The 19,277-nt window shown below is 40.0% G+C and overlaps 1 long non-coding RNA gene across 1 annotated transcript; it reads right to left on the bottom strand.

The window, feature by feature from the left end:
• Positions 1-4,441: 4,441 nt before the first annotated feature.
• LOC117885282 lies at positions 4,442-18,680 on the bottom strand. The gene is made up of 6 exons (XR_004647762.1): positions 18,447-18,680; positions 16,265-16,352; positions 15,302-15,475; positions 8,877-8,972; positions 8,143-8,294; positions 4,442-5,532 (listed from the first exon to the last, which is right to left on the bottom strand). It is a non-coding gene; the product is annotated as an uncharacterized LOC117885282 (long non-coding RNA).
• Between the last annotated feature and the right edge of the window lie 597 nt (positions 18,681-19,277).

Below are 19,277 nucleotides of genomic sequence, written 5' to 3'. Positions count from 1 at the left end.
AGCCAACTGATCCATTTACCCCACAGACATGAACAAGGTCAATTTCTAGTAAATAGGACTCTCGCAGCTGGAGACATCTTTTGTCATGGTAACAGTAAAAACTAAACATAGTTTTTAAAACTTTGTCAAATTTGCATATGTATTGATTTATTTTCCTTTGTGGAGGCAGATTAATGCAATCTGATACGTCACACAAGCAAGGGGTGACTCAAGGAGCTTCATTTAATACTGCAGCCACTCTATGCCAAACATCTTTCCCTGTAAAACATTTTCCATCAAAACTGTCAGAGTACAGAATCCATCACAGGACCTGGGGCTAGCACGACCACTAAGGGTGCCCATGAAAAGCTACATATCCACAACAGATTTCACTATGGCTGGTTAAATGCCTTCAGCATTTAAATGTTGTTGAGTGAATCTGTTAAATAGGATGATGGGTGAGTGACCATTATGTACAAAGTCATTCAGCTAGGACTACACCCTCGGCTGAAAAATATGGCAAACGTATCAAAACTGTAGTGATTTTCCCTGCAAGTTGCCTCTGTAGTCCCACAGAAAATCATGAAAAAAAATCTCTGCAGGATACCACAAATAATGCAATACATTTTATTTGATAACAGGTCTGCCCATGCTTCCATCAGCCAAAGGGGACAATTTTATATCTTTTAAAATAAGTAAGTGTATTGCTTCCAAAAATAGTATAAATCCCTTATCATGTTGGTTGTTTTTTTCCCCAAGTCATTACATCCACCGTGGGTTGTTTTTTGTTGTTGTTGTTGTTTATTTTGGTATGGAACTATTATGTCATCCGAACCAATATCTGGACAACCATGTTTGCCTATCTCATATAATCATGGTAGTCAAATCTGGAAACTCTCTCTCCCAAATCACTCAGTCCAACCCCTGTAGTCACCTAATAAGTTTTACTATATAAAGATCTATTTTGTTTTTTTGTGATTCATTACTGTGGCTACAGCTTTGAAGATTTGGAATAACTTGATTAGAAATAACAATGATATTTTACAGATCTACAGTGCCATTCATCTCAATGCCAAAAACATCTGGCAAACTTTGTGCCTGATCCTAAGAACATCCAGCATTTCTCAAGATTTGTGTCTTTATATATACAGAAGTGGTTTCACTTACCAGTGAAATTCAGCAACCTCTGGAAAAGAACATACTAGCTGTTTAACAGGATACATCAATACTGCATAATTATTTAGCATTAGAAATGGAAAATCCTGTATCCAATTAAAATTGCATTGGGAATTTATGTAGGCAGGATTTAATTACCCAAATTAGAATTTGTCTGGGACATCAGGGCTAAAACCCATACTGGTTCAGAAACATCCATGGTCTCTTTAATGGCCATATTTAATATTGTATATGTGACTAGGGGTTAAATCCAAAAGATCTGCTATAGATAAGTTATAAACCACTGAAAATGAAGAAAACAAGTAGTTTTCTAGTGATGCTGAAGAATGTAACAAAACATCAAAGACCTTGATTTGTTGCTGACAATATAAAAATAAGACACTGATGGAAAAAAGATCTCCCAATCATCAAGCAATGAAACAGTAATGAGCATGGCAGTCATGGTCTCTGATTTCTTACGTACAGTACATGGCATCATGGTAAGTTTTGGTAACAGATTCTGGCACATTTTAGATGCGGGAAGATTGCCATAACTATAAAAAAAACATTGGTTTTAGCACAAGATTTTAAATAATATAACATCACATCACATAACTCTTTGTGGAGACTCATGATATTTTCCAAAAATTACACTTGTTTAAATGTTTATGGGCCAGATCCTTAGCTGGTATAAATCAATGTAGTTTAATTGTAGTCAATGGAGCTACACCAGTTAATACCTAAGGATATGACCTTGGATATTTCTGTATCCACTTAATTCTGTGATAGAATTTTTTTTTCTCCAGAATCCAAATGGCTGTGGAGCAGATATCCAGATATATGTTGGGAAAATAACACAGCGGGGCACAGACTATCCAACAAATTCTTGGACTGCATTGCAGACAATTTTTTATTTCGGAAGGTTGAAAAAGCTACTAGGGGGGAAGCTGTTCTAGACTTGATTTTAACAAATAGGGAGGAACTCGTTGAGAATTTGAAAGTAGAAGGCAGATTGGGTGAAAGTGATCATGAAATCATAGAGTTTGAAATTCTAAGGAAGGGTAGAAGGGAGAACAGCAAAATAGAGACAATGGATTTCAGGAAGGCGGATTTTGGTAAGCTCAGAGAGCTGATAGGTAAGGTCCCATGTGAATCAAGACTGAGGGGAAAAACAACTGAGGAGAGTTGGCAGTTTTTCAAAGGGACACTATTAAGGGCCCAAAAGCAAGCTATTCCGCTGGTTAGGAAAGAGAGAAAATGTGGCAAAAGACCACCTTGGCTTAACCACGAGATGTTGCATGATCTAAAAAATAAAAAGGAGTGTCATAAAAAATGGAAACTAGGACAGATTACAAAGGATGAATATAGGCAAACAACACAGGAATGCAGGGGCAAGATTAGAAAGGCAAAGGCACAAATTGAGCTCAAACTAGCTACAGGAATAAAGGGAAACAAGACTTTTTATCAATACATTAGAAACAAGAGGAAGACCAAAGACAAGGTAGGCCCACTGCTTAGTGAAGAGGGAGAAACAGTAACAGGAAACTTGGAAATGGCAGAGATGCTTAATGACTTCTTTGTTTCGGTCTTCACCAAGAAGTCTGAAGGAATGCCTAACATAGTGAATGCTAATGGGAAGGGGGTAGGTTTAGCAGATAAAATAAAAAAAGAACAAGTTAAAAATCACTTAGAAAAGTTAGATGCCTGCAAGTCACCAGGGCCTGATGAAATGCATCCTAGAATACTCAAGGAGCTAATAGAGGAGGTATTTGAGCCTCTAGCTATTATCTTTGGAAAATCATGGGAGATGGGAGAGATTCCAGAAGACTGGAAAAGGGCAAATACAGTGCCCATCTATAAAAAGGGAAATAAAAACAACCCAGGAAACTACAGACCGGTTAGTTTAATTTCTGTGCCAGGGAAGATAATGGAGCAAGTAATTAAGGAAATCATCTGCAAACACTTGGAAGGTGGTAAGGTGATAGGGAACAGCCAGCATGGATTTGTAGAGAACAAATTATGTCAAACCAATCTGATAGCTTTCTTCGATAGGATAACGAGTCTTGTGGATAAGGGAGAAGCTGTGGATGTGGTATACCTAGACTTTAGTAAGGCATTTGATACGGTCTCGCATGATATTCTTATCGATAAACTAGGCAAATACAATTTAGATGGGGCTACTATAAGGTGGGTGCATAACTGGCTGGATAACCGTACTCAGAGAGTTGTTATTAATGGTTTCCAATCCTGCTGGAAAGGCATAACGAGTGGGGTTCCGCAGGCGTCTGTTTTGGGACCGGCTCTGTTCAATATCTTCATCAATGACTTAGATATTGGCATAGAAAGTATGCTTATTAAGTTTGTGGATGATACCAAACTGGGAGGGATTGCAACTACTTTGGAGGACAGGGTCATAATTCAAAATGATCTGGACAAATTGGAGAAATGGTCTGAGGTAAACAGGATGAAGTTTAACAAAGACAAATGCAAAGTGCTCCACTTAGGAAGGAACAATCAGTTTCACACATACAGAATGGGAAGAGACTGTCTAGGAGGGAGTACGGCAGAAAGGGATCTAGGGGTTATAGTGGACCACAAGCTAAATATGAGTCAACAGTGTGATGCTGTTGCAAAAAAAGCAAACATGATTCTGGGATGTATTAACAGGTGTGTTGTGAGCAAGACACGAGAAGTCATTCTTCCGCTCTACTCTGCTCTGGTTAGGCCTCAGCTGGAGTATTGTGTCCAGTTCTGGGCACCGCATTTCAAGAAAGATGTGGAGAAATTGGAGAGGGTCCAGAGAAGAGCAACAAGAATGATTAAAGGTCTTGAGAACATGACCTATGAAGGAAGGCTGAAGGAATTGGGTTTGTTTAGTTTGGAAAAGAGAAGACTGAGAGGGGACATGATAGCAGTTTTCAGGTATCTAAAAGGGTGTCATAAGGAGGAGGGAGAAAACTTGTTCACCTTAGCCTCTAAGGATAGAACAAGAAGCAATGGGCTTAAACTGCAGCAAGGGAGGTCTAGGTTGGACATTAGCAAAAAGGTCCTAACTGTCAGGGTGGATAAACACTGGAATAAATTGCCTAGGGAGGTTGTGGAATCTCCATCTCTGGAGATATTTAAGAGTAGGTTAGATAAATGTCTATCAGGGATGGTCTAGACAGTATTTGGTCCTGCCACGCGGGCAGGGGACTGGACTCGATGACCTCTCAAGGTCCCTTCCAGTCCTAGAATCCAGTCCTAGAACCCTTATCATATTGAATAGAATGTTATTCTATCGAGAGATCCATTTATTTCAGTGGGAGTATTGTGCAACATGAGTACGAGTGTAAGAACAGAATTTTATTTTCCAGGTGGCATTTGCTTGTAGTAAAGAATTAATATCATCAGGATTACAAGATGCAAACAAGAATCTTCATATGTCCTGCTGTAATGCTGCTCCCATGATTGCCTCCAAAAGACAAATGACTGTTACAACATGAAAGCAATAAAAATTAAATTCACCAGAGTCCCGTTGTGACTGAGCTAGAAAATATGAATTCTGCATTAAGCACTTCTAATTTCAATGCTTGGGAACTGTTTTAAAACTGTCTGCTAATTTGTAGCACTGTAACATGCTTACTCCGACTGTTGCAGTGAGAGAAAGCACTTCCTCAATGGCACTGCACTAACAACTCCACTTTACTCACGGATAAGTCTAGGCAGTTTTCCACCTGTCCAGGCAGATAAATCAGCTGCATGAAGCACCAGACAGGTGAATTTGTCAACCCTTGATATAGTCTTGATGCAAGTAAGTTGCTGTTTATGTTGAATATTTTCAGTTTAGGTTATGAATGAGATTCTCTCCTTCTTCCAAACACCTGTTTTGAAGTCTTCCGAGCTAATACTGTCTTTTTGACATCTGCCTTATTGCAAGTGTAATTCTTTTGTGACAGGTGAAGCTCTTAACCTGCTTCATTTCCAGCTTTCCCTTCCAGAGAACCTGTCTCTCCCTATCTTCCAGGTTCTTGATCTTCCTTCTTAGTTGCTCCGACATCTTCTTGGGATGTTGACCTGCAGGCCTAAAAAAACTTCAAAATCATTAAATAGCAGGAGAACTCCTACAAACTATATTTGATGGTTCTGCTTACCTCTCCTGCAGGCTTACTGAGTGCTATGCTTCCGTACTCTGCATTCTCTCTCCACTTCTGTCACGCATTTCATCTGTTCAATGCAATTTGAAGTATTGCTGAACAATATGAATCATCTACACTTTTCATTGCCCGGTCAAGTCATAAATGTACCAAGCTATCCATTTGAAAAACAGCCAAGGAACCAAATACTGAAAAGTTTGCATGGAGAATATTAAAGAAATTTCAAGTGGATGTGATACTATGTCCCACTGCATCAAGTCATCTGAAAAAAGTGACATGACATATTTGGAGGTTACATGATGTAATCTGGCACAACGTGGTGAATATGGAATGCTTGGGAAAACAAATCTTTTGAATTCAGTACTCAGTAGTAGCTATTTCACCAAAATTTATTATAGCAAGTAGAAGCAGGGTGGATAACAATGACCTAAAACCCATAAACTTGTAGGTATATTTTTTTGCTGTGGAGGTGAATTATTTTCAGGTAGTTTAACATATCTCTGATTGTAATTACTTCTCAGACCAATATTATACTTGAATATTTGACCTGAATAGCTCAATTTCTTTGTTTAAGAACAGAGTCACTTGAGATTGGGGCAATATATGAAGAGAGCCAGGCTCAAGCACTGCAAAATAATAATAATAATGGAAGCTTTCTTTTTTTCTATTGTGTCAAAATCATAGTGTGAAACTTTTTCCTGTGACAGGAAAATGCTCTTTAAAAATGCATATTTTGTAAAGAAAGAAAGATTCTTTCTTTCTCTCTCCTTCTTCAAATTGAAACCAGCATAAAATATTACCCCAAAAGACCTGGGCTGATTTCTTTATAAATGAATAGAACGTTAGAACCATGGCAAAGGCAAATTGGCCTACAAGAAAACTGACAGCTTTATAGCCTATGTCTCTGATTGAAATGTTGGGAAATCTCTTGGCAATTCTCCCAGACATCCAGGTAGAACAGTGAGTTCACTGATTATGTTAACTAAAACAATCTGGCTTTGCACAAACGCACCTCAGGCCCAGCCAAGTGTGAAGGCTTATCAGCATGCCAGACCAAGAAAAAGACCTGTTTACCTGAGGAGAGTAGTTAAATGACTAGGCTTTGAGAAATAAAAAAAAAAGGAACATCAATGCTCAGATTTTTTTTTTAATAAATAGCTTAGATGTGAAGGCAATGATTGAGCCCTCAGTGGGGCTGTGTGGGCATTAAACAAGGGCACACTTTGGTCCAGTGTGTTTACTGCATTTAATAATAAGAATACCATAATGATAAGTATGGTATTAAAACACATACAGAGAGAGAGAGAGAGAGAAAGAATAAACATATTTCTATGAGCGAAAGAGAGAGATTCTTAATAAATTAGGATGACGTTAGGCATTTTAGGCACAGTCTGGAGTACGGGGTGGCACTTAACTGCGCTACCTCAGAAACTGGGAAGGAATTGACTCACAGTTCCTCCCTTCTTGCTCCAGGAGTGGGAGAAGGGAAATAACTTACTACAGCCCTGAAAATAAGGCAGTTTGCTTCCCTAACTCACTTGTGTGCAGTCATCTCTTCTGGCCTGCATATCCTGGCTCCCTCCACACCCTGCCTTTCCACTTGCCCCAGTGCTGCTCTCTTGCAGAGTCACAGCATATGTCATTCTAATGCAGCTTTGCAGGCATCGTGGGCCTTACTGCCTACCAATCCTCCACTCGTCTACATTACAGCTAATCAACATCCAGCCCCAAAACTACATATATGAGAAGTACAAGTGTCAAATTGTAACAAAGCTCAATTAAATAACTGAGAGCAATGAATGTGACGTTCAGAATATTCCAAAGAAGGGGAAAAAGAACCATTACCTTTTAAAGATAAAATTAAAATTATAATAAATCCAAACCATACAGATTACAAAAGAAATGCTGCTGTTAAGTGACAACCTTTTGGGCTAAATCCAAAACTGAAAGTTATTTTAAACAGCACATAACCCAGAGAATTATGTTGATGTTTACATAAGCCTGTCTCTTGGAATCTGTGTATGTTTAGAATTCAGTTTGTAAATACATTTTGTTATACTTCTCCATTAAACTCTCCAATATGTCTGTCTTTAAAAAAAAAATCCTGTGTCGTGTTAAAAGATAACTACAGCAAGTTACAAATATGAAGAAAGTACCTCAAGTAATGCTCTTTCCCCAGAGATGTCCCTTGGTTGCAGTCAGTAATGCAATCAGATATCTAGGGTTATTTCAACTGCCTGCCAAAACATCACTCATGTCTATTAAAGTATCCTGAAAAACACCATTACATCAATTCCAGCAATGGCGTAATTATTCTTCTTTCTGGAATGTCTTCTGATGTGAGTCAGTCCACTTGAGTGGGATTTCATTGGAAAATGGCTTTAGGAATGTTTTAAATAAGGGAAGGATGGGGTGGGGCCCCCTTGCAGCAGGCATTAAGGAACATTTTCAAATCATATTTCATCAACCACTCAGTAACAGTGACCTAAGGTAAAACAGAATAATGCAGAGAGACAGGGAGTTCCGCTCAGGCTTGCTATCATAATAACAGATAGGATAACTGCATCTTTCCAGAATAGTATTTCCAAAAGATATAGGACATTCCTTGCACACTGCACACTGGGTTCCTTCCCAAACCAGAATTCCTTGCACACTGAAAATTCATTCATTCTGTGAACAAGGAATGCACAGTTGAGGTCACCATTATGGCAAAAACAAAACAAAAAACACACTTAGGATTGTATCATTTGTATCATTGCTTAATAAGGTAAATTTGGATCTCTGCTTAGGAATGTGGTGCAACAACAGGAAGATATGCAGTAGAAGAAATAATAAATGCAATTTATTTTATATACTAATCAGTAATACTCACTTAGAATGGAGATATCATAGATAATATGGATAATCCATAAGGCACCACTCCAATCCATTATGGCTAGGTAAATTGTGGCTCAGTACGAAATGTGGCTTTATTATGGCTTCATATATTGAGAGTTAGCAAAGTGAACTTTATGTATGGAAAATCTGTAAGACAAATTCTGCTTTTGATTACAGCAGTGTAAAGCCAAAACTAACTTTTTTATGTCACTGGCATAACAGAGGTGAATCTGGTCTTCTGCCTCCTCTTTTAACCTTGCAAACAGAAAAGTTTAACTTGATGAAATTCTGCTCCCCTATAGGAACTATAACACTGTCAGGAATAATGCAGCATACTTTTGTAGTTAGAAGGGTAAAGAACATTTAAACAATCTCTAAATAAACACACAGGTCCAAATTCATCCCTGATAGAATGTGACTGAAGTTGTTGGAGCTTCACCAGAGATGACCACAGACCATTGTATTTTATTTTAAAGAGTACTGCTTTATAAAACTGTTCCTACCCAACTCCATGGAGCTACATCCGTTTTGAAATATCATGGGTGAAATCCTGGTCGCACTGAAAGCCGTGGCAAAGCTCTCATTGACTTGGGTAGGACCAGGATTTCACCTTACATGAGGATCTATTTTCCTTTTGGTAGACAATCATAGCTTCTATGCTAGTGATTTTGCAGAGTCATTTGAGTCATTCATCATTGCCATAAAGAGAAATGTGAAATTCTGCCTCACCTGTGTCCTGCATAGTGTTGGGTGTCCGAAGAAGGCCCTTCTAAAATCTCACTTCTTCTGTAAGCGTAAAAGTTTTGTTGTCAAACTAAGGAAAATCTGAAAAATAAGAGTGTATTTTTACTGAAATATTAGTATTAGCAAGATTTTTTTTCTTTAGTGAGTAATAATAATGAGCTGCTGGTAACTTGCATCTGAGAGTCTCATGGCACTTTACACACATTAATTAAATAAGGCCCTGATTGTCTCCTCTGCGTCTGGAAGCATAGAGGAGCATGGTCCAAAAAGGATGTCTTTTGAGTATAGGGGTGTCGATAGTGCCAGCTCTGTGGTACCATCTCCCAAATGCTCTATGATCCTAAGGAAGTTACTCTACTTCAGAGTTTTCCAGCACAGGATTTGGGGTATGGGAGTATGTGATGGGGAAGAACAGCTCTCACTGAATGCTTGAAGCATCATTAATTCCCTATTGCCTATGACAATGCCACACTCACAGGAACTGCTCTGCCAACAAAGTTGAAGCCTGTGAAGCAAAGCAAAATGAATGCCCCTCTGCACAACTAGGCATTCTCTTCCCCACAGATGTTAAGAGTTGTGAGACTATATTCTCTTGCCCTACCGATAAGACAACTAAGCCTCTCCACTGAGCGGAAGATTTGGTTAAACACTCTCCCCATAATCCCCAGAGTTTGCTGGTCATCTTGTCAACATCCCACAAATATTTGGGCAGGAAGGTATGATCTGACTTAAGCCTTGTAACTCATCTCTTAGGTATGCATCATTAAAACCATTTTACCAATGGGCAAATGGAGATACAGATAATATGATAGCATTTTCATATATGTTCGCATTCTATTTCTATTCATGTATTGTATATCGCAGTTTTATCTGTGTCATGTTTTGTTGAGTATTATAAAATTAAATAAAAACTTTTTGAACATAGTAAAAGCAGGAGATGAGTCAATATCCAGAGCCAACATGTGTGAAAAAGAGATGGAGACGAGCGATGATTCACTGGTAAGCCTGAAAGGATCTTTGCAAACTCTGAAAATCCAACATCTTTCTTCAACTCTTAAGAAATGTAGTCACTCAAACTCATGCCAGTAAAACCTGTGGTGCAATCCCACCTTCATTCTATACACAAATATATATTTTCTCTATATAGATAATACAGTGGTCCCCGTTAAAAAAAATCAAAATTTATAATCAGTTGTATGCACCTCTGTGCCTACCTACCCATCTCCCTCTCTTGGTTCTTATACCATGTCCACCATAATAATCTCTGAACACCTGTGTGGAAATTGTTGGCAAATGTTCCATTTTTAAATGGCAGCTATACATTACACCACACCCAGAATTCCAGTGCACACGTCTGTTTCTCACAGTTTAAATACACTGTAGATTCCTTTTCAGCTGAACACGTATTGAACTTATTAAAGTTAAAGTGAACAGGCAGTTCCTCAGAATACTACTTCACACATGGGACAGCTTAGTGGCGTTGCAATTAATATATGCATAAGTACAACCTGCATTATCTGTGATAAAAGACAAGTTAACCACTTGATTACATATAATTACACAATATAAATTCCTGTAACTAGTGCAAGCATGAGAGATAGCTTGTAACCTTTGCAGTATATAGTGAGGGTTCACTATAGTTCCTTCCAAGCACACAGCTGAACTACATTTGAGCATTTTCACACTAAACAAATATCAAAATATTCATTAAAAATAACTTCTAGGGAAGTCACATGGCCACATTTTCTGCTGGTGTAGAGTGGTGACTTGAATAGGAGCTGCATCAATTTACTCCAGCAAAAAATTTGGCCCAGTATCTGTCTACATATTAAACAAAAAGCAGGGATATTTTAGTTTAGTTAAATAAAAATGGGGTGTCACGAAAGGAGTTCTGAAGAACTATTGCTTTATGGAAAGCAAGCATAGGTGTCCTTAAATTAGAAAAATGAATATAGGTTGAACAATCCTGGACTTTAAGCACAGTCTTAGCATAGTTCTAACTGCAATTAAATGGAAATAATTTAAAACTGTAAAACTCCAAACTGTGGGGGGGGGGAGGAAACTCACATACATGAAGCCAGCAGATATAGAGCCATTTTGTACAGTTCAGTAGGCAAGCTAACATGAAGTTAATAGTGACAATTGTTTTAAATTGATTCAAATAACAAATACACATTTCAGAGATTATGAAGTTTTGCACTGCATTTTTCTTTTTATCTTTAAAAGAAAACAATGCTAATAGTTTCCTTTTTCCTACACTCAATTACTATTTACTACTTTCTTGATGTGGACTTTCAAAATACAAAGAAGGTTTGGCAAGTTTTCAAAGTCTTTCTTCAAAGTCAGCTCTTAAGTACTTTTTATAAAAACATGAAGAATACTTCTTACTAAGGAGAATTGATAATGTACTGCTTTCATTATTTGTATATGAAATACTGTCAGATAAATGCACATGTATTCATTTGTTTGGACCTTCTCTGTTAACCTTGTGTATGAAATCGATTTAAGAAAATGAAATTGATCATAAGAGTCAGTCACATAACAATCCTTTCTACCAAAAGCTGCTCCAGACGTTATAGACTCAAATTTTCAAAGAAGAAAGTTACTGTATTTGCAAGTTGAGAGTCAAACTTGGCAGTTTTTCCAAACAGAGTGGTCAGAAGCAGAGGAAAAAATAAACATATGTTTCCAGGATTTTTTTTCCAGCTATCATAAAAAAGAACGGTACAAGTATGTCACAACCCTTTTAGAAAGTTATTTATGAAGCCATATACATGAAAACAATTTAATTAATTAGCAATTAATTAGCTCAATAATATTGATGCAGCATTTTTAAGATGTGAAGCACCTTATAAGTGCTATGTGTTACTCTTTTGAGTTGTTAAAGGTAGAATTTAAAATTAACATGACTCAAAGCAAGCTAACTATGACCTACCCTGCACAACTACAATGTAAACTAACCAAATTGACTTTGTGACATCTGCAGAGAGTAACATAAATCTGTTTATAAACACAGGGGGCGGGAGGGGATCAAATTCAGAGGTGATTTGATCACCTCTGCAAAAGTACCTGTAAGTGTATGTGAGTGCACGAGAGTTTGTGTTGCTTACATACTGAGGGGCCTAAAAATGGTACAAGCTAAAGTAGCAAGGGAAGACCAGGTTTTAACTTACACCTCCTTACACCTGTCAGTTACTTTTCCTACTGCACCTTTTTCATCTGCCCCTCAGCATGTGGTTTACAGCAGATTAGATTCCCTGGGCCAAAATCATCCCTAGTTTGATTCAACTGAATTCAACAGAGTGACTTAAGAGTCAAACAAGGGATGACTTTGGCCCAGGGAGTCTAAATTAGTATATCCACTTATGATGAGCAATTCACACCACCTTACCTATCACCTCTGAATGGCACCCTGTTTTGTAAAGACAGACTTAACTCTTCAATATAAATTGTCAGAATTGTAAATTGTGTAGAATAATAGAATCATAGAAACGTAGGCCTGGACAGGACCTCAAGAGGTCATCTAATCCAGCCCCCTGCACTGAAGCAGGACCAGTACTTCTCAAAAATAGTAATAATAAACAATATTAATACCCAACTCTTATATAGTCCTTGTACAGCAAATGTATATATTTGACTGCATCCCTCTTCTCCGCACCTTTCATATGTCACTTGTCTTCTTAGTTTGTAAACTCAAGATAGAGACATGGGTGAAATCCTGACCCCATTGAAGTCAAGAGGGTTTTTGCCATTGTCTTTACTGGGCCAGGATTTCACCCTGTTTCTTCACATGTGTTAGTAAAGAGCTTAGCTCAGTGGGCCCTGATCCAGATTGTGGTTGCTGGATGTTACCATGATATATGTGTTAAATTAGTTATCAGGAGAGTTGAGGTGCGTGGAAGAGGAATTCTTATAACCAAATGTGGGTCTTCCCTCAGTGGTCCCAAGGAGCCACGTTGTGCCTTTCAGTTACCTCATTATTCATTCCATGTCCCCTTCCTTAGAGAAAAAGTAGCAGTCACTGAAATGACAGCAAGACACCTCTAAGAGCTTCACACTGCAAAACCTTATACATTCAGTAATTCTTATTCCAGAAACTGGTCCCATTGACTTCATTAGCACTACTTATATGAGTAAGGATTCCTTCAGGACTGGTAAAAAGGCAGTGTGGTCCAGTGAATAGGACACTAGACAGACGACACAGCAGACCTGGGCTCTATTTCTGTATACCCATTCACAATGTGCAATTCACGCCACCTTAGATATCACCTCCGAATGGCACCCTGTTTTGTAAAGACATGCATTTAAGAGTTAAGTATAAATTGCAAATGTGCCAAATCATAGATCTGGGCTCTGACTTGCTGTGTGACTTTGGGCAAGTCACTTCACCTCCTTGTGTCTCTGTTTCTCCTCCCACCTTTTCTCTCTCTTGTCTATTTAGAGTGTAAGCTCTTTGGGGCAGGGACTGTCACAACGGGGCTGTGATCTCAGATAAGGCTCTACTGTAATGCAAATAATTAGACCCTAAATCTGTAATGACACAGATGTGTGAAATCCTATTGCCTCCACCCATTACCCTTAACACTTGCTTTCTTCTCCTAAAGCTGAAAGTACCAGCTCTGCAGCACTGCTGGCTCCATCCCAAGAAGCCAGAGGTCACTTCAGAGCCAGTTCTACTAAGGGGCAATAGAAAGTGCTGTTCCCTGGGCCTTTTTCACTATATTTTTTTAATAAAAGCTAAACTGAAACTTATGCTAATTGAGAGCACAAAATATTTCAAAGAGTTATAATATATTCTTATGACAGGAAATATGTTATGCATAATATAAACAGCTGTATTTAAGGAAGATAATAGTTTAGCTCCAGGAAGTAACCACTAAAGAAGTACTTTCTCCCCCTCCCCCCCCCCAATTAATGAAAATAAAACTTATGCATTATCATAGATAAGGGAAGATTAGAGGATGAAGTAACATACATTATTGGATTTGATGCACCAAAAAGAATTAAAATTAATACTATAGGACTTTTTATTATCCAGTGTTTTCATACAAACTGGATCACAAAACATTGTACAGAGAGCAGAGGGAGGGAGGGAAGAAGAGGCAGAGGCACGGGAGAACAGATCAGTTATCAGCTGAGATTTAATATGAAGCAGTAAGGCTGTACCATGAGGCAGGAGTTACAGAGTGGAAGACTCTCACACCAACAAAGGCAGAATTTTGAGAAGAGACGGAAATGGCTGGTGTTAAATGGACAAAATGAGGAAAGGAGTAAAAAGATGAGAAGCCAAATTCTTCTCTTGGTTACACCAGTGCAACTCCACTGACATCAGTGGGTGTAACTGAGAATGGAGCCGAGCCACATAGCCTAGAATAAGCACAGAAAGAGTTGGAAAACAAATAGGGTGATTCTGATCTGGAAGCTGAAATGAATGGGGAGCTACTGGGGGAGCTGTTGGGCAAGTTGTCCCTTAGGCTTTAAGAAAGCGAGCTCCCTCCAAAAGACAAAAACCTGCACATATTCAGTTTTATAAAAGGAACTATGATGACAAATGCAGTCCTTAAAGCCCCATCACACAAGGAGTTGCTGGCACATCCATTTGTTACCTTCATGCAGTCTATTCTCCTTTTGATCTATGGGATATTTGGCATACAAGTCCCATTAGCATTAATAGGAGTTACCAGTCTCCCCTCACATTGTGAGAACAGACATCAGTGTGTTTTGTCCAAGACAGGGGCTGAAAGCATGCTTGCAGATTCTACAGCATCCTTTCTGGACACTGCCAGGCAGTTGCTAAGCCAGACACAGCAACACCCTCTGTTCTACATTACTCACCCCCAAGGCTGTGCTAATATTCCCCGGTATGCAGACTGATTGAGGCACGCCCTTCCCTCAGCAACTGCAGTTCATTACCTCTTCAAAGGAGTAAGGCAGAAATCCATGCTCAACCCTGAAATACTGCAGTCATCCCGCAAATGATTCCACCCTTTGCATAGCCAGAGCCCCCTGTGCACCACCAACCCAGAATTGCAGGATGTCTATCCATCAGCAGTAGAGGGGGAGCCACCTAACTGCTCTGCACTAACTATAGTTAAAGAACCTATCCTTCACCCATATGTCTTTATCACACAGACTATATTTGCTTAGACTACCCTCCCATTAATCAAATACATATGCACAATAATCAATCTACCCCTACTCATCTTGACTATCAGACTGTCTCTGAGAATCAGGGGGCTCAGGAAATGCTAGCTGGTGTCCTTGCTCCCTCATCATCTTCCTGGTCCAGCATGCTCATGTCCTCCTGAGCCTCACAGCTCCTATGTCCTCTTCTTTTCAGGGCTCCTTATTTCATGTATGTCTTCCCCCTCAGGCAAGGATCATGGCAATGCTGTGTAGCATAAACATACCTGGAACATCCTGCTAACCTTGTCAGAAGTGTACGGTAACATGCCACCAATCTCAGGCCAACATGAATCCCAGGTTGAGAATGCCAAACTCCTGCTCAAAGCCCATTCAGGTGGATATGAGTTTACTGCTGTGTGTGTGTCATGCCCATGTTTTCTAAGTGTGCTCTTTATCTCCTGAGGGAAGGAGAGAGAAAGAGAGAGAGAGAGAGAGAGAATTTATTAGCCAGATCATCAGTGGGAATGTACGTATGTGGAAGGACCAAGGGGTAAATGTTGTCCCCACCTCAAGAACTGCAGGTGGCCTCTGGCAGATGTGATTTCACTGTATGGGGAGGGGGAAGGATTTGGAAGTAAGACAGAAGGTACTCACTCTTACATGGTGGAAGCTCAACTCCGTGGTGGATATCTGTAAGACAGCCTGCAGCAGGCAGAACCCAGGTGGGCCTGAGGACCCTCCTGCCTTTCTCTTAATTCTTGCCTACGTGTGTGTGGGGCAGGGAGGGTGGGAGGGGGTTAAAGCTTTTTGTCACCCTAGTGCATTTCCTCACTACCCAGTCCAGCTAAAAGGGATGGGTGCTGAATTGGGGATTTGCCTCTAAAACTGTATTAGCATTGCTGGCCTACACCCTGCAATAGAAATGGAACCAGAGCCTAATGCCTGGCTCTGTAGCTGCTAACCCCACCCCAGCTTTAAGGTGATGAAAGACAACACATTCAGAACAAAATCAGAGAAGAGATGTTTAGTTCCGAAAGTTACAAAACCAACATGTTAATTTCTGGATTTTTAACACCAGCTCAGACTATCATAAAATGCAAAAGATCAGATTAAATAAACCATTCTTTCCAGCTCCCCAGCAGGGAAACCTGTACATAACTTAAAATAATACTCTGTTTCTCTAGGCATGCACAATCTTGTGCAGACACAGTAGCGTGCAAACTAGACACACTTCTATTGAATCTCACCCTAAATTACTTTCAAAAACAGTTTCTTCATATTTGTTTGGTAGATTTTGCAGTCTCTTCCTCTTTTTCTATTTTCAGATAGCTTTGCCTAATGGGAAATAGATATACAAATTTAGATCTTTTTACAGTTACTAAGGCTTTAAAAACTGATCTGTAAAAAAGAATCCAGTGGGTAGGTGGAGGGTGGGGAATGGACACATATGTAACTTTGTTCTGTAATCCCTGCTAGAGAAAATGTTCAAATAGTCATTTTGAAAAGTTGCACTGAGTACATAGACAGCTGTTCCTCATACATACTGGGAATGTTTCTTTTAAATTCCTAAGGACACAAGAGTTTGATACAAAGCCAGTACCTCTAGAAATGGCAAAAACTAAATACACCCCATACTGATGCTTTCACTGTCCCAACAAACTCTCTCCCACAACTAAAACATTCAAACTTTTACCCCATATCCCACATTGTGAGATTAGGCCAATAACTAATGTTCTATCCAAGCAAAATACATTTTGTCATTGCTTGAAAATTTTACCTTTCACAGAAGTATAGTATTTCTGACCAGCAGGGAACATATGTCAACATTATCTATTATTACACAATGTCAGGACCAGAAAGGGAAGGTGGGTGGTGGATGTTAATAACAACTTAAGCGATTTTCTAAGAGAGGCATTTGAGAAGTACAAAGCCAGAAGTTTGAAATGTTTTTGTCTGATTGTAGCTGTGTCAGCAACCTGCCCCCTCCACTAATTCTGCCTGTGACCTAGTGCCCAGTTCTCTTTTTCAATCTGAGCCAACACTCTGCTAAACTGGAAAGTTTGAAAAATACCTTAGAAAACTTCTCCACCAAAGAAAGAAAAGAAAAACAAAAACATATGACTAGTCCCGATGAAAATGACTCCCACTCACTAAGGCAAACGCTGTGATCATAAGAGATAGAAGGCTTCTTAATTTTTAGTATTATTTTTACTTTTAATATATTAGATCAACTATTTATGTTTCGCTCTGTGTTTGTGTGTGTGTGTGTACTATTACTGTCTTTGGCTGTACAGTGTCTTCAAAATAAGAATAATTTAAGGACTCATCCTGAATGTGGGAAGGATTGGGCCAGTATGGCAGACTAATAGGGGAGGAAGGATTATTAAGGCATGGGATCTGAAAGCAGTCCCCGTTCTGTCACAGATTTCCTGTGTGACCTTGGGCAAATCACTTATCCTCTCTGCACCTCCCTTCCCCATCTGTAAAATGTGGGGATAATAGCACTTCCCTACCTTGCAGGGGTGCTGTGAGGATAAATACATTAAAGATTGTGAGGCATTCAGATACTACAGTAAAAAAGGCCATATAAATACCCAAGATAGGGAGATAGAAAATTGTAATGGATAATTACCACACACGTGCAAGATTTAACTTTGATAGGCAGACACAGAGTGCTGAAGCAGCACACTCAGGCCCTGGGAGTGGAAGTGCTTTGTGTCACTCAGAGCCAGCTTCAGGAGCCTGCATCCTGGACTTTTCAGAGGCTCCCTGGGCAGGGCTGGCTCTAACTTTTTTGCTGCCCCAAGCAGCAAAAAAAAGCACCGTCCTGCCGAGCCCCCCCCCCCTCCCCCCCGCCAAGTGCCGCGCCGCTGGAACCCCCGCCTTGAGTGCCGCACCCCGCGCTGTCCCCCCGCCGAGCGCTGTGCCGCCGGAGCCCGCCCCCCCCGCCGAGCGCCGCCGGAGCGCCCCCCCCCCCGCGGAATGCCGCGCCGCGTTGCCCCCCGCCACCCCAAGATTGGCGGCCCCTTACCAGGAGCCGCCCCAAGCATGTGCTTGGTTGCCTGGTGCCTGGAGCCGGCCCCGTCCCTGGGGCAGATTCACTGCTCTGCTGTACTCTCTTTGCACCACTTAAGGGCTGCTTTAGTCATTTTCAAGGTGGCTCTGCAAACATTTCTGGCATGAATATTTGGGAGACTTTCCACCAATATCCTTGCAAACCAACAAAACAGCACATGAACACTCGTAGAAAATATAATCTAACTGGTCTCAAACAGCCCCATGAGTTTGTGATGATTCAAACATTCATTCCCACTTTTCAATATTTGCCTATTGTTGTTCTGGATTCTAGAGTTAATAAATGCAGGCAGAAAAAAGAGGAAAGGAGGGGATTTGTGTCACTCATCCCCAAGGAAAGCAGTCTCATGTCACCTTTCTGTGTACCGGGAGATCCACGCCAGTCAGGCTCTGGAGCAAGTAGGGCCTCACATCATGTTATCCGTGAGGCAGGAAGTCTTCACATCAGCAGAAGCTACAGTTCTAGGTGACTCAGGAGCAACTCTCGATCGCACTAAAGGAACTAGCAACATGGTTTTCATTACATGAGAATCTTTTGTGTAGAGGACATGAAGAACAGCAGAAGATAAGTCAAGTGCAGGGCACTCCATGAATTTACAGAGGGGGAGAAATAAAATGTCAGTTTCCCAGAAATGGCTGGTCACAAAAGTCACATTTATGACTTTGCTGGGTATGTTTCTTAAATAAAATATGTTATTTTGTTGCCATGACTCCAGTCTTCAATAGAAAGATTGATAGACAATCAATAGCCTTTTAAAAAATAAATATCTTTCATGTGCCACTTTCTATGCCATTCCTTTTAACTCCCAGCACAGGGGGCCATAACTTCGAGCCAAACCTTAGCTGCTGAAACAGTCCTTGGAGGCCATAGGCACCCAGGTGTAGGACAGTGCAGGTCTGTCTGTTTTGTCTTGCAGTGGAGACCAGACCAGTACCTAACAATCCTGGGACTGATCAGGGCAATGTAAAGGGGCTTATAGCTACCTTTGTACCCCATCTCCAATTCCCCTACCCCTAGAGCGGTAATGGGTGCAGCATGAGCAGTCCCCAGGGTCTGACCCATTGTCCTTCTATTTGTATGGGACTGATAGTAAATCTTTTTCAGGACCTTTGTAAAATATGCTAGGGGCCTCACACTGTGTTTCAAGATGTGAATTTGTTTGAGGATTAAAAAAAAAAAAAAAC

The sequence above is a fragment of the Trachemys scripta genome, chromosome 11 (assembly GCF_013100865.1).
Source record: "Trachemys scripta elegans isolate TJP31775 chromosome 11, CAS_Tse_1.0, whole genome shotgun sequence".
NCBI lineage: Eukaryota > Metazoa > Chordata > Testudines > Emydidae > Trachemys > Trachemys scripta.
The sequence above is the reverse complement of the archived record's forward strand: the minus strand, read 5'-3'. Positions and strand labels throughout refer to the sequence as shown.